The sequence below is a fragment of the Condylura cristata genome, unplaced genomic scaffold (assembly GCF_000260355.1).
Source record: "Condylura cristata isolate star-nosed mole 26May11 unplaced genomic scaffold, ConCri1.0 scaffold00014, whole genome shotgun sequence".
Taxonomy (NCBI): Eukaryota; Metazoa; Chordata; class Mammalia; order Eulipotyphla; family Talpidae; genus Condylura; species Condylura cristata.
Genome location: NW_004567115.1, coordinates 40,764,591 through 40,781,219, shown reverse-complemented (window position 1 = coordinate 40,781,219; position 16,629 = coordinate 40,764,591). Strand labels below are relative to the sequence as shown.

Here is a 16,629-nt window from a genome sequence, read left to right as displayed (position 1 = left end):
TTTTTTTTCAATTCTGTAAAATAATATATTTTTAATGATGTGGCTTACTTGTTCTAATTTTTCATAATTTAAAAATTCTGTTGAATGTAATCAATTGTTTCATTATAGAAACAGTTAGACTTTTACTTAGATTCCTATTATCCAAATTATGCAGGAAATGTTATGTAGATTAATTCTTAACTATTTATAAAAATAATAATGTGATTCTGATTGTCTTTATGAAATTGCTTAGTCTTAATTAAAACCTCTTCCAGGAAAGAAATTGTTTAGGACTATCAGCAATTTCTTCACATGTGAAAGGACAGAAACTTGTTATATATTTATAAATTAGAAAATAGTGCTCGGGAGTAAATAACTTTGTTCTTTACATTTCTAGATAATATGATGACTGCTGCAGTTCGTAATTAGATTTTGAAGGAACACATGATGAATTCTCTAAAATACTGAAAATACCAGAAAATAATAACCATTTTATTTTACTGAATGTCACACTCATAACCACTTTGCTCCTATCCTTAAAGATAGCGGAGTTATCACAGTTCAGATATTGCCCTTTCCATTGTGAACTACGTTACTATTTTCTTTGATTTGCAGAAACATGAGTTTTTCCTCCCCAATTTTATTCTTTTCACAGTGGTAACATAGACATCAGGCAGTAGAACAATGGTACTCAGCTTTTGCGGTGGAATTTGAGTCTTGAGCAGTACTTAAATAATACATTTCTTATAATATTAGGTGGTGAGGTTTGTGTTCATATCTTTGTTTCTCATCCTCTACTTCTTGTGCTTTGTGAATCATCATTTGGCCACCAAACTTCACCCAATGTCCAGGGCCTAAATCAAATGAGATAATATGATTTTATTATTTTAATTAATAATTTTGAATGGATTTGTATATAAACACAGTGATATTGGTTTATTTCATTGTTAGTATTTTGGGGTCTAATAGAGTTTTCTTTAAATTAGGCTTTATGCAGCGTTCTTTTAAATCTTATGAGGAAAAAAAAAGTACCTTTGTTCTGTCTTTATATCTTCCTATTATAGATTACTGATATTCTATTCATTAAATTCAAATTACTTTATAGTGCCACTTTATTTTATCTTCTTGGTGTGAACATTTAAATTAATAACTAAACTTCATAAAAAGTCTGAGGTCCAAACAGCTTTATAGGTGATATATATCAAACACTAAGGAAAAAGTAACACCAATTCATGGCAAAATTTCCAAAAGTCAGACAAGGAGAAAAACCACACTTCATTTTATAAGATATGAATTTGACTGATGCTAATGACAAGTAAAGGAAGCTTTCCATCATTTTCACTCAGTAATATAAATGTTAAGGTCATTAGCTAATTTAACACATAAAACTAACAGCAAATATGAGAGATGGCATATAATGATCAAGTAGAGTTTATCCCAGGAAAACAAGTTTGATTTAACCTTTGAAAATCCATCAAATCAGGGCACTCAAATAATAAAGAACCAAAATCCATAAGATGATTCAAGCAGAAAATAATCATCAAATCCTGAGATAAAGGAAATTCTCATCATTATCTTTGACATATTCTTGACCAATTTCAGAATTTTCTACCTGTAATGTAAAAATATCAGAAAAGATCAAGCTACACATGCTTGAACCCAAGCAGTGTAACACTGTTGTTACATGTTTAATGTCAATGTCAGAGGAGGCAAAGCAAAGACAAGGGGTGCTTGCGTGCAGACACGAAAACTAAGAAGAGCACATGTAGTTTAATTTTTCAGATAGTTTTTCATGTAAAAGTCAAAATCACAAGTATTTTTAGATGACCGAATTCCACCAGTAAACTACTTCTAGAGTAAATTCAGCTTATAGGAGCCACGTAAGAATGTTGTACAGTCCGTTGTACTTCCAAAGACAGTGAGTGATGCCATGCTGGTTTAAGAAGCACTCGGCAGGTGCTGCGCTGGTTAGACACTTTCTCAGCCCGATCTTGGATCTTAACTGTCACTGGGCACCACCAGGCACCAAAACAAAGCATGTGTAAGTCAGAGTTAGTTAATGTTTGATGAATAGCTCTTCACCACTCCACTTGGCAAATGACCTAAATGACCAATTCTAATGACATCTTGAGGCAAAGAGTAAACGGTCCTCTTCCTGGTAAGAGCGTTATGTTAGCATTCTCTTCTTCCACATTGCCAGCTTGTACTTCCTCATAAAATGCTTAGTTAAGCCTTACCTTTCTTGTATGGTGATATACACAAGTGCAAAGACAAAGGAATACTCAACAAAGGCTTGGTATAAAAACCCTACACTTTGAGAAAATGCTTTGTTTATTTCTATGTATTGAAGCAATATTTTTTTTAAAGATTCATTTGTGCATACAGAACTGGAGTACAGGCGAGAGGTGCAAGGACAGTGAGAGGATTCACCAGAATTCTGTCTGGGGAGCAGAACAGGCAGACTTGACTAAGTACACTGCTGAGGGGAGCAGTGGGCAGGTGCAGGGACAGTGAGAGGATTCACTAGAATTCTGTTCTGGGGATCAGAACAGGGAGCAGTGGGCAGATCAGGAGAGATCTGCTGTGCCATATGCATCACCTCTGGGCTGGGGCTCGAGCTCATGCTGCAGTGGCTTTAGCTTCATAGTGCTGTGCTTTAACTCACTGTGCCACCAGGGAGGGCCAAGGCAATATTATCTTTAATAAAGTTACAATTTGGTAAACATATTTCTTATAACTTTAAAATTTTTCTCTAATGAAATGACCTGCAAAATTCTAATTTTTAAGTCTTAAGTGATTCTGTTCCCATTCAAAATGAATTCAAAGCATTAACTTGCATGCTACTTAAGAATAGAGTTGCATTAGCTGATGTTCTTAATGCATTTTTATGAATATTATTCTGTAAAATAATTTAAGACTTTAAAAATTACTATGGAAAAAGCTGACATAATTCTGAATATAAGAGAGGGCATTATAGGAAATGAACAAATTTCATTTAGTAATTGTCACTTGCTATATAGTGTTGCTACAGTGTCACAGTAATGCATCTCACAATAGAAAGCTACAAAATACAAGCAAGTGAATCTCATCAACCCCAAATACTCATAACTAAAGTGGAAAAAAGAATAAATTCTACCACATGAGTGATAAGCCTTTCTTAAAACTCATGAGATGTATTTGAAATCATATGGTGCATAATTCCCAAAAGTAAATGACTGAGAAGACAAAGCAATCAAATATAAACACAAGCTTTAGTTTCTACTACTGGTCACAATACCTTGTTTCAATACTGCTTATTACTCCCCTTTTCTCTTTCACAATTCTGAGTAATTCCTAGGCTGATTTGTAAAATGGTTGCTGTAAATGTTATATCAAATTTAACTCCAATGTTTTGAAATGATTAATGAGCTCATTGTTTGGGGAAGAAGTAATCAGAATATTAAATATGAAATTTGATGCATAAAAATATTAGGAACATTTACTTGAAAACAATGAACATGGATAAATACCATTCAAATTATAAATATAAGGAATTAAGTTTGCAATCTTACATATACAACACATGAATATAGCAATATTAAATCAATCTCTCTGTTAAGAACTACCTCCCAAAGCATTGATCTAGATGTAACTGAAATAACCTATTCAATACATACCCTTTAAGACCCCAATGGCTGACTTAAAAAATACATCTAATTACCACATATAAATGAAATGCCAAAAGGCAGCAATTTTCTTCCATAACTATTAAGTTGGTAAAAACAAATTCAGTCTTGTTATTCTTTCCATAAGGAAAGATAACTACTTTTGATATAACCATGTGCTGCTACCTTTGGATCCCTATGTTCTGGAAATCTGATTATACTTCAACGTCTACCTCTATTTACTGTGGTTTTATTAATACAATTTTCAATTTTTTTATTGGCTCCTTTATCTGTTTCCTCATTCGTGCTCATGTAGTGTTACCCTAGCTGGATGAGTTAATTATGTTAATTTTCCATAAAAGCTAAAATATACAATTTGTATATATTTTACTGATTTTGGTCATTGAGGTGAGGTGTCTGTATCATCACAAATCGTTTTCCAGTATTTCCTAATTCCTACCTCCTCCTTTTCTTCATTTACTTTCTTCTACTTTCTTTGTTGTACCATGTCATAGTCAACAATATAGATTTTGTGATAACTTATTGCCTTTGATTATAACAAACACCAAGGTAATAGCCAAATGTTTGAACCACAATCAAAGTACCCATAATCTTCCACTATAGACTGTTGAACCCACTCCCCATCCCCCTCCACATCCTCATCACCCCCTCTGGTAGCTTCAATACTATATTCAGATTTTAGGGGTTGCTTTTGTCTTCCTTGTTTTGTTGATTTATGGTCCACCTGAGTGAAATCATCTGCTCTTTTTTTTGTCCTTCTGACTAATTTCACTTCCTTTCTAGTTCTATCCATGTTGTTGAAAAATATTTCATCTTTTATATGTGAGTAGAACTCCATTGTGTAGATATACTGCATTTTCTTAATCCACTCACTTCTCGTTGTAGTCTTAGTCTGTTTCCATAACTTGACGACAGTAAGTAGTGCTACAGTTAACACAGAATTTATATATCCCTTCAAATCAGTGTTTTTGCATTCTTTGTACAGATATGCCAGAGCACGTGTATATCTGTAGTATTTTAAAGATCTCTATACTATATTCCATAGGGTCTGGGCTGGTCTACAATCTCACCAATCATGTGCAAGGGCCCCTTTTCCTTTACATATTCTACAACATATGCTGTGACTGTTCTTTTGTTTGTTTGTTTTTGTTTTTTAATATGGGCTGTTTCTATGGGACTGAGGTAGTATTTCACTGTGATTTTGATTTGCATTCTTCTGAAATTTCCTGAAATTTTTTAGCTAAAATATTGGAAAACATTTCTCTGTAATTACACCTTGAGATAGATATGGCAAAAAAGGAAATTTTGAGTAGCCTAATTCTTGTGCAATTTAGTCTGTTATGATAAAACATTGTATATTTTCACAGAGATAATCTCAGATATAAATTACTTCTCCTGTGACCTTTCCAAATCATGCACAGAAATTATCAGTGATCCACCAACGAAATCATTGTACATTCCATCATGTTACATTACACATGTAACAAAGTCATTTTCTTGAAGATCCACTTATGCCGTAGATTTCTTGGTGTTGGTGGTGTGGATATAGAACATTCAAGGTGAATGTTATGCATTAGCAGGACTTTATTGACAGACGACTTTTGTTAAGCCGTGAAGTTAGAAATGGAATGATTTTTATCAGGGTGTTCACCCTCAGCAGCTCTGCTTCCCTATTTGGAGGACATAATTTTGAGCTGAATTCACAGCTGTCTAGGTGCAGTGATATGGAGTCATAATGGTTGATGACAGTTGGAGCAGGGTGGTGACCTAGCAACTAATAGCCAGATTTTGCAGATCTCCTTTCTTGCATGTTCACAATGACTCAATCATGTATGATTTATGAATAAGTGTACATAGGAAGTAAAAACAAAGGGTATGTGATTTACTTTCAATGCCATAGTAGATTGGGTTTCTCACAGATTGCTTTTACCATTTGCGCTTTACTCTTGGTTCTGTAGGACTAAGTGGGGTTCACAGACCCCAGACCTTCCTCCATCAGTGGAGAGATTTAATGTTGCAAATCCTGTCAAGTTGATCTATTTCTGATATCATTTTCCCTTTCAGACCCTTTTTTGGCTTCTGGCCTTGGAGAGGTTTGAATGTCCTGACAGATAAATGAAGCAATTTCAGCATTTTTGAGACAAGACTTTTGATCGGTTCACAAAAAGAGATAAAATATCTTTGTAGTAGAATATCACCGTGAATGATATGTTAGACAAAACCTTACAGACAGGGACATGGGATTCAGAGAAAGAAAAGCAAAGACAAATTATTTCCATGTATTTTACCAAAGCTCAGATTTGCAAGCTAGAGTTAATAATATGAACCCCAAATTTAAAATTTGGATTTTATTACCCTGTATTATGAATGTGTTCACTGTATAGGATACATAGATGGATGAAGGATAAACATGATAGAAAAATTAATTTTAGAGATGAAATAGAATGGTCCTTCATCCTTTTGTCCAGGGAAGTAAACCCTCTGAAACATTTATGTGTAAAAAGTTTATATGAAATTCCTGACAATTAGGTCTAATCAAAAGAATCACTAGAATAGGATTAGAAATTATGAATTTCTGTACCCTAACTTCAGTATTTCTACAATAGATGTCAAGAGCTTCAATCTCACATAAGCTCCATCTTTTATGTGTTGATCCTTGAGGAAACTACTAAATTGCTCGTAGGTATATCTTTTATGTAAAAAGATGTTGCCATTAACACCAAATTGCTTGAGCTAGGACTGTTACAGAATCAGAAGCTTTAACGAGACCAAAATAACATCCCCAACATTCTCATTGTAAAATGACGAATGGAAAAAGTAGCCAAACTAGATAGTCATAGCACTTGATTTTTTTTTCTATCATTCTATTACCTTTCCTTACATATTTTATGACCAATAGAAGCCATTGTATCAAGTGTGAAATGCAACATAGTTACTTGTCTAGATAGGGGCTTAATTTATGATATGGCTCAGTTTATTATGATATGATAAAATTTTATATTTTGACTGGTGTTCCCAAGTGTATTTTAAGTTCTTGAAACAGTTAAAGTAGAATGAGGTTTCATTTTTCAAAGATGAATATTGAGGTTTCAGTAATCCATACATTAAATAAAAACTGTTTCCTGGGAAGGGCATTATAAACTTAGCTTGGTTGTAAGACTCTGTGTATTGAGTATTAATTAATGAAATGTTACGTCATTTGATAAGACAATCTTTAACCAAAACCTTTTCCCCTCACACATATATTAGACTTTTGTTGCTGCTGCTATAACACAATACCACAAATTGCGTGGTTTAAACAATACCCATAGAATGTTTCACATGTTGAGGTGTCAAATCCCTAAAGCAAGGTATTTTCAGGGTTATGGTTGTTCTTCTGGAAGTTTGAGGGCGGAGTCTGTTTCATTGCCTTTTCCAATATCTAGAGGGTTGCTGCCTTTTGTGGAGCGATTCCCGGAACTTCGAAACCTGTGGTACATAGCATTTTTACTTTAGCTCCTACTTCTGTCCACTGTCACATCTCTGTTTCTGTCTTTCTCCTCGAAAAGATTCTTATGCATAAAATATGGCCACCTTGGCAGGCAGAGATAATCTTTTATCTTTAGTCACATCTTCAAGGTCTCTTTACTATGGAAAAAATAACAACCACAAGTTGTGATTAGGTCATAAACATGTTGGAGGCCATTCAGGCGACAAGAAGACTGGCTTTGTAATGTGACCTTCCTGTTGTGGCTTTAAAGGGCTGTACTGGGACTTTAATCACTGAGAAGTTTCCAAGATAGATATGATACTGTGGCAAGAGTTATCAAAATTGCATATCAAAATAATTTTTTAAATATTACATATTCATTCAGTTCTGAGAAAGCTTTATTTAGGACCATGAATTTTCTACTAGATTTTGAAAATAATATACAGTAGCTTATTTCTAATTTTATTCTTTTATTAAAAGAATAAGCATTCAATTTCAGTAGAGAAAATATTTCTGTCCATAAATGTTTCTCTCTTGTGAATATCATGCCTGTGAATATCTAATATTAACCAGAATAAAACAAAATTTAGCCACACCAGATTAGAAATGTTATGTGTATAACCATGGGCATATTCTGGAGAACTTTAAGGAATTTCTTTTTTGAGCAAGTGGGAAATGAAACTGAAGATTTAAATTGAAGGTAGATGACCCACTGGTGTTTTGGTTGTGAGTTACATGGCACCTTGTTAAAACTATATGACAGATTCAATTTCTACCACATAGGATTTTAGATAAAAAGATAGATTGGAAAAGCATATGTCTATACTCAGTGGGGAGACCTAATACTAAAGATGTGGGGTAGAGGATTAACCTGAGGGTAAAGTGATTGATAAAGTGAGACCATCTGAAATGGCACTTAACAGAGGTTTGCAACAGCAAGGTGTTTAATCTCCAGATTTATGTTTACTATATATAGATATAGTAAACATATTATATATATGTTATATATAATAAACATATTATATATATGTATATATATGTATTGAATAAAATAATCTTGAGTCAGTTGCTCATCACTTTGATATCTGACAGCAATTGTTAGGGTGATGCAAGCTTCCATGTTACAACGATGTAGCTCAGCAACTCAGCCAGACTCAAGGAAGTGAGGCTTGGTATCACTCTGTAGTAAGTCCTAATACCATTGAAGCCTAATGCCTTATCTTGTCTTTAGCAGACTGTTCCTTTTTGTTGCATTAATTAGTTAATTAATTAACTGCTTTATTTGGGGATATCCTCATTTTAAATGAATCTAGATTTGTATCCCAAGCACCATCCTTTTATCCTTCATTTCTTTAATTTTTCTCTCCTGTTTGAAACCTTTTAATGACTTTACTACAGCCAGACCATGCATCTTTTGCTTGTTTTTGCTCCATTTTCCTATAAGGTACCACATTGTCATTTACATCTGTTCATATTAATCTTCCAGTTCTCAACCCTTCATCAGTCAAACTTAAAGCTCTCTGTCAAGATTTACCCAAAAGTGTACCGCTCCTACAAGCCTTCTTTGGTACCTCCATACAGATTCATTGCTCCACTGATATCGCCACCATGTCTATTTGAAATCTTTCTTTTGGATTTGTCAGAATTGAAAAGATAATGCCTATATGCTGATTGTTCTTACTTGACTCTGAACTCCTCGAAAGTAGTGACTTTGTGTTATCCTTTTTTATGTTTCCAGTTTTCATGTCAGTGCCTAGTTAATAAACGATTTCCAAAACAAGAAACTGATAACTCTTCAAAATTAGTAATGGAAATTAATCAAATGAAGTCAGACCCTAATCATTAAAAAGGGTTTATTAAGATCACAAACCTACTTTTTAAATTTTTCATAACTCATTACATAATTTTTAGAAGTACCAAAAACTATCTTTTTCTTTTTTTTGTTTTGTTTTGAAAACAATCCTTTCCCTAAAGTTTTATTAGGGGTCATTCTGTTAGTAACCCCTGGAGAACATGAAAATGTCTTTAAAATAATTCTTCCCCCATATTGATGCTAACATTTAATATTGTCAACTAGCCTATGAAAAGCAGAAAACCACGGGTTGTTTGGTTTTTCTAAGGACAGCAACTACTAGTTTGAGGAAGGCAAAAAGAGTCTGAATTAGAGAATTCAGACTCGCATGTCAGACTCCAGGTAACCTCTTCAGGAGAGCATTATATCATAACTAAGAATGAACAGAGAAAAGAACTTGGTGAGAAAGGCAATTTAAAAGAAGTTAATATTCACTGAGCATTTAATAAAAGGTATGTTAGCTTACCACAAGTCAAATATCAAATATCAAAATACCCTCATGCAATAGGTGCTAATTACTCAGTTTTCCAACTTCACAAATGTGTTTGTTCGTTCTGCCTCCTTTATATCAATTATGAGATCTGTCAGTGACAAGCACCCTGGTGAGAGCAGTGCGCAGGATCCCTCTAACCTAACCATGATGCCATCCGGTTTCAGCAAATTCAAGTGTGGAGGCCAGCACACCTGTCACAAGTGCACAGAGAAAGTGACCACCATATTTCTCCGCCCTCCCCAGAAAGTGAAGATAGGTTATTCTATATTGTTCCCATTTGAAAGGAACCTGGACTTCACACAGGGACAGAAAGTAATCACACCTTTCTTTTTCCTTCTCTAACACCTTGTCTGAAACACTTAGGCCCCAGAGATAGTTGCCAGAGAATGTACTGACAGATGGAAGAAATATCAGTAGTTCTTATTGTCAGAATTGAGGGGAATAGGATGAAAAGCATTCGAGGAAACAAAGGGATTTAGCACATACATTTTCAAGGAGTATCCATAGTATCTAAATTCACAGAACTCACTGAACAATTTTATGGCCATTTCTCTAGGAAGAAGATGCCCTTAAATACATTATGATAAACAAAATGAGACAATATAAAGTTAGAATCAAATAAACTTTTATTGTAAAAATTAGAATTTCCTTTTATGATTTATTTTGTCTGTATTTTCACTAGAGTAATAGTATTTTATATTTATAATCACAAAGTTTGGGAAAATTCATTGCATTTCAGAGGTACTACTTTAATGACATTATGTATTAAAACAGGAGATAACCCACTTCAACTTTTCCTTAATAACAGCTATATTTCCAAGAGTAAGAAGAAAAAATTCCTTTACTTCAGACCACTTGGTATATTTGCTAGAGAAACAGACTATTATTTCTAGAAATTTTAGACATGATGGTTTTGATGTTTTTCCTTTATAAATTTTGTTCCTAAGAGAAAATACATACATGGGATCTTATAGGAACATAGACAAATATAAACATAGAAAGGTAATGTGATGGAAGGAAGCAGAGCTGGAGGAAAGCACACATAGGAGAGGATATGATTATCTGCATTCAATATTCCTCCCCTAATAACACTGAGCTCAACTGGAGGATAAGGTTGTTTGTAAGTACATCACACATTAATTACCTTCACAGCTTTCCCTTTCACAGATAATGCCCTAGACCAAAGTAGATGGGCAGCCTTCGTCCTCATTTGAAGCAGAGGAATAATCTTGAAGGCTAATAGCCATATTGATTTGGAGAGAGTGGGGATTCTTTCTCATCACAGAACAATCTTGATTAGTTAAGTAAATCATTACTATGTGCTGTATTTGTCCACGTAAGAATTTGACTTAATTGTCTTCTTTCTAAAAGGATTTCAGATTCCATGTTGTTTTATATGTTTAACTTTGTGTTGTCGAAATGCTGCAAACTGGAGTCCTTTGATCCTACTCAATTCATTTAAATAATTTAAAGATGATAAATACAGGGACAGAAATCTGATTGGGTCTGATAGTGAAAACCTTCCATTTCTGAAATCTGAAATTCCAAATGATTTTAATGCTTATCAGTGATGCTATATCGCAATATCCCTACCTAATTTTTAATTGCTTTTGAAAGGAAACATTTTTATTAATTTCAAATAATGTGACAATTATTTCTATTCCTTTAATTTACATACTACAAGAAGCTGTTTGAAAGGACTATTATTTTCCACTGAGAGTGAGTGGAAGTGACATTTTGAGAAAGTTATATTGAACAGCACCATGTTAAAAGATCATTTTAAAGTCCAGGGACTGTATTTAAGAACCACTTATGGAAGTACTTAATATTTTCCTGCTACATTTGTTTACTTATTTCTGTCATTCTTGGTAACAATGTAACCTCCATGAGGGCAAGACCACAGTGGCTGCTTTATTACTGCCTTCCTTCACAAAAATAAAAAGGGCCCTCCCTGGTGGTGCAGCGGGTTAAAGGACAGCACTAAGAAGCTAAAGCCACTTTAGCATGAGTTCGATCCCCGCGCAGGAGGTGACCACATGGTGCCGCAGACCTCTCCTGACCCACCCGCTGCTGCCCTCAGTGTATACTTCATCAATTGGCCTGTTCTGCTCCCCACTCTGTCTCTGGTGAATCCTCTCACCACCCCTGCACCTCTGGTCTGTACCCCAGTTTTGTATGCATAAATAAATAAATCTTTAAAAAAATAATTACTAAGACATTGAGTAATGATGATGACCAGTCTTAGCCTAATGATGATGACCAGTCTTAGCCTAGAGTGTGCTAGTATCAGAGGATTCAGTGAATGACACATTTCCCTTTAATATATGCACTTTTACAACCACAGCAAAGAATTACTTACCACCATGAGCATACTGCCTTCATCCTTGCTCCATCTTCTTCACTTCTGCTAAACTTTTCAGTTTTCAGTGTCCATTAATGCATTTTTATTGATTTGATCCTCTGTGCATACTCATCTGCCTTTACTTGTGCCTACAGGGAAAAATCAATATTAATCTTTATCTTCCTGACTAATTTCACTTCATGTCATGCCCTTGAGTTCCTTTTGCTTATTTGCAAATGGCAAATTTAAGGTTTCTTACTATCTGAATAGTATTCCATTGGGTGTATGTTCTATATTTTCTTTATTTAATCATGTATCTTTGGGTACTTAGGTCGTTTTCGTATCTTTTTCTTTTGTTTGTTTTTTTCCAAAGATTGATTTATGCATACAGAACTGGGGTACAGGATAGAGGTTTGATAGGTGAGAGGCTTCACCAGAGACAGAGTGGGGAACAGAAAAGTCAGATCGACAAAGTACACTGCTGAGGGGAGCAGCAGGCAGGTCAGGAGAGCTCTGCCATGCCATGTGGGTCACCTCGGGACCAGGGATTGAACCGGCATCGAAGCAGCTACTGCTAGCTTGCAGTGCTGTGCTTGAACCCACTGTGCCATCAGGGAGGGCCTGTTTTCATATATTAACTATTTTTAAAAAAATACTTACTTTACATAGAAGAGCTGGAGTGAAGGCCAGAGAGGATTCATCAGAGAAAGAACAGGGAGCACATCAGGTGGATTTACTGAAATACACTGCTGAGGGGAGCAGTGGGTGAGACGGGAGAGGTCTGTATTAAAAAGGAATATGTGTGTGTGAGTAGAATATTCTTAAGATAAACAATCCTTAATGCTTTGTCAAGGGTGGCACAGACAACTGTTGTGATAAAATTAAATTCCATGACAAACTTGTTACAAATATTTCACATTTTAAAATTAATATTAAATCATGGATTGGTAATAGCTAATAATAGTTACTATTAATTTTTTCAAAGCAATTATACATTTAGGTAATTTTATCCTTAAAGTATTTATTCAACATCTAACTAAAATATATCATGATGAAATACAATAATTCTTTTGAGAAGTTTGAAATTCTCTTCCCAAGTTATTTTACAAAAAAGAATTCTGCATTGGATAGTTAATGTCCCTAAAATTATTATCAAAACATGATGTTTTTTCTTTCTAAAAGAATATAGGACCTCTTAAAACTCAATGCACTTAAACAAAATGACAGGTGTTATTTTGCATTACAATAAGATCACTAGAGAACTTCCTCTATTGTCATCAAAATACTACACAATTATCATTATAAATCATTTCTGCTCTGAAGATCTTCATTGTAGATGATTAGCTGTCATTTATGTATTGACTTGTGTTAGCACAGTTACTGAAAATAACAAAACCTTCTAAAATTATATGTGTACTCATTGTACAGTCTAAAATATTTAATTTGAAAATATTGTTGCTTCATGTGTCTCCCTGTTTTCTAGACTTTAAAAGAAAATTCATCAAAATGATGTAGATCAAATAAAAATATTTTAGTGTAAATTTATGGGTGACTTAATTATCAAAGCATATACAACCCTTTTACTCTTTTAACAAAAAAGGACTTAGAAAGTGATTGAGCTTAGCATCCATATGGAAGAAACCCAATACACCTCTTTAAAAAGTTCCCAGTGATACTCAAGCTACTGAACCAAGAACAACACATGGTGAGCCACTTATATTTTATTTCTTAGTGTTTCACCAATACATCTTTATATTTTCATCTACTCTTCTCCGCTCTATGAGCATAGAGTCATGATTATTTTTTTATTATTGCATTCCTTTCATGATTTCTTTGGGGAAAAAATAGGCTTTTTACCTACCCTTTTTTATCACCAACTTAAAAGATATCTTAGAGAAAGTGACCTTTAGGAAGAATTGATACTAAAAATTAGTATGTGTGGTAAAAAAAAGAGGGATGGAAAGGTTTGTAGGAACAATTGAGAATTAAAAGACACATACATATCTCTCATGATCCTGGATGCATTATCCTTCAAGATATTAGCCAATCAAATTTAACAGCATGTAAAAGAATTATATTCAACAAAAAGTATGCAATGCTAGTTCAGTGTTCAAAAATTGGTTAATGTAATCTGTCACATCACTAACTTGTCATAATAGACTCAGAAAAAAATTGAGTCTAAAATCTTGGTAAAATCTTGCAGTAAACTGAAACTACAGGGGACCTTCAACTTGATGAAGATCATCTACAACAAATGTACAGCTTACATTATATTTAATGCATAATAGTTGATGCTTCCCATTCATGGTAAAATCTTGCAATAAACTGAAATTACAGGGGAACTTCAACTTGATGAAGATCATCTACAACAAACTTACAGCTTACATTATATTTAATACATAGTAGTTGATGCTTCCCCCCCAAGATCAGGTATAAGACAAGAATATTCCCTCCCATCACTTTTTCAGCATCTAAAAATTCTAGCTATTTCAGGAATACAAAGACACTAAAAGATAAAGAAATTGATAATGAAAATTTAAACTGCCTTTTTCAGACAAAATCTGCTGTGTAGGAAATCCAAGAGAATTAAAAATCCTAAAGCAAAAGTTGCATGATGCAAGGTAGTTAGAACCAATAGTGTCTTTACCAGCACTGAACAAATGAAATATAAAATTAAACACATACCATTTACCTTGGCACACAGAAAAAATAATACTTCAGTGTAAATCTACCACAATATGTACAGTATCAGATTGTGGGAAACTACTAAATTCTGATGAATAAAATTAAAGGAAAACTGAACAAATGGAGAACTATTCTAAGTTCATGGGTAGGGAGACTCAATGCTATATAAGTATAAATTCACCCAAATTTTACCTTTAGAGTCATGACAATCCCATTCAAATCCACCTTGGTTATTTTGTGGATAATAAACTTTCTAAAGCATGTGGAGAAACCAAAGACTATGGATGTCAGCACACTGTTAGAACAAAGTTGGAGGACTGGTGATACTCAGCTTCCATACTTAAAGCTAGATGTGAAGCTATACAAAGCAAGACAGTGTGGTATTGACAAATGCATAGACATATTGATTAGTGGAATGAGCTAGGCATCCCAGAATTAGGCTCACTTAAATATGGGAAGGAGTTTTCTAAAAAAGGAACAAGGAGATATAATGGGGAAAAGATAGTGTCTGGACATCAATATGCAAGATTATAACCTAGATGAAGACCTTACAACTTCGACAGAAATTAACTCAAACTGAATAGACCAAAATAGAAAAATAAAACTATAAAACTCCTGGAAAAAATATGGAAGAAAATATAAAATATAGATATTTTGGATATAGTTACGATTTTATAGATAAAGCAATGGCATGATCATGAAAGAAATAACTGAAAAGCTGGACTTCAGTAATATTAAAAACTTTTGCAAAAGACAATGTCAAGCAAATGAACAGGCAAGTTCCAGAATGTGGGACAATATTTGCAAAAAACACAGCTGGTAAAACACTTTAACCCAGAATATAAATATTACTCTTAAAACCCAGCAAATAAACAAAGACAAAAACAAACAAAAAACAAAAATCAATATCAAATAATGCACGGTAAAACAAAAATAGAACCCTGATCTTAAACACTAACACTTTACCCAACTAATTCATATATCTCCTTATGTCCTTACATGTCCCACAGCAATTTTACAATTTTACATTGGGACATCACACACATAAACTGTGACCACATGAAAATGTTTCTAAAACAAACAAGCAGAAATAGAGGGAAAGCTATTTTTTTAAGCTGGAGATTTTGTATATCTAACCTAAAATAGGGTAGAAAGCCTTCCATTCTAGTTCTAGGAGACCAGAAATATCTGTGGAATATAGGTTTATATTTCAACCTAGTCTCAGTATTTGTGAATAAAGTAGGAATCTGTACTAATTCTGCAGTAGTTTTACTTGTTTATCTTTAGGGTTTCCATAAGTATTTACTGGGACATGGGTAGATTTATGACATAGGCTATGGAGATGTCTCTATTTTGCTCAGAATTTTCTTTGTTAATAAAAATCTTCTACTTTATTATTTTAGTAAAACAATTGTAAATTATAAGGTATGAATAATTACAATGGAATACAGAAACAAACTATTGCTGTAACAGGAAAGAACTTTAAGATGCAGACACAGATGTTCATGAATCCAAAAGTTAGTCTTGGTGTATGTATATCTTTTGTGTGCTTGATCCAAAAAGAACCTCTCATAAGATATCTATGATTATGCCAATTTATTATTATATTTCAATAAAGATTTTATTTTTCCACAAATCTTTTTGGAGTATAGAGAGTCTGTTGAAGCTCTTCTCAGAAATTGTCTCTATTGTGGCTGTTGAGACCTAGGTATCATTTTCTCTCAAACACAAGAAGGCTGAGATAGGTGTTAGAAATCACAATTCCCTCTTTGTTTCTCCTTGTTCTGTGCCAAAGGTTGAAAAGGGAATAGTATAAAGTTATGGGTGTTTCATGTTCTGAGTCACTACTTTGAATTATGAAAACTGGAACTCATGAGTTACTGTAATTTTCTCACTGTATTTATTCCCTGAATTCATTGTGTGAATTTATTATCAAACAAGTAATTTTTCATATATTTTCTAAACCAAGATATATTTGTAACATGTATTAATTAGAAAATGTATCTTTCTTTTCTGAGAAAATTTTATCAATAGAGCATGAACTTTATTTATTTTATGTGGGTATATCCCTAGTATGTAGATAGTACCTGACACATAGTAAGTGCTCAATAAGCAATCGTGGAAAGGAACAGAAGGAGGGAAATA

General features: G+C 33.7%; 1 long non-coding RNA gene across 1 annotated transcript; it reads right to left on the bottom strand.

The window, feature by feature from the left end:
• Positions 1 to 493: 493 nt before the first annotated feature.
• On the bottom strand, positions 494 to 12,498 carry LOC105853603. The gene is made up of 3 exons (XR_001145428.1): positions 12,460 to 12,498; positions 11,818 to 11,948; positions 494 to 833 (listed from the first exon to the last, which is right to left on the bottom strand). It is a non-coding gene; the product is annotated as an uncharacterized LOC105853603 (long non-coding RNA).
• Positions 12,499 to 16,629: the final 4,131 nt, after the last annotated feature.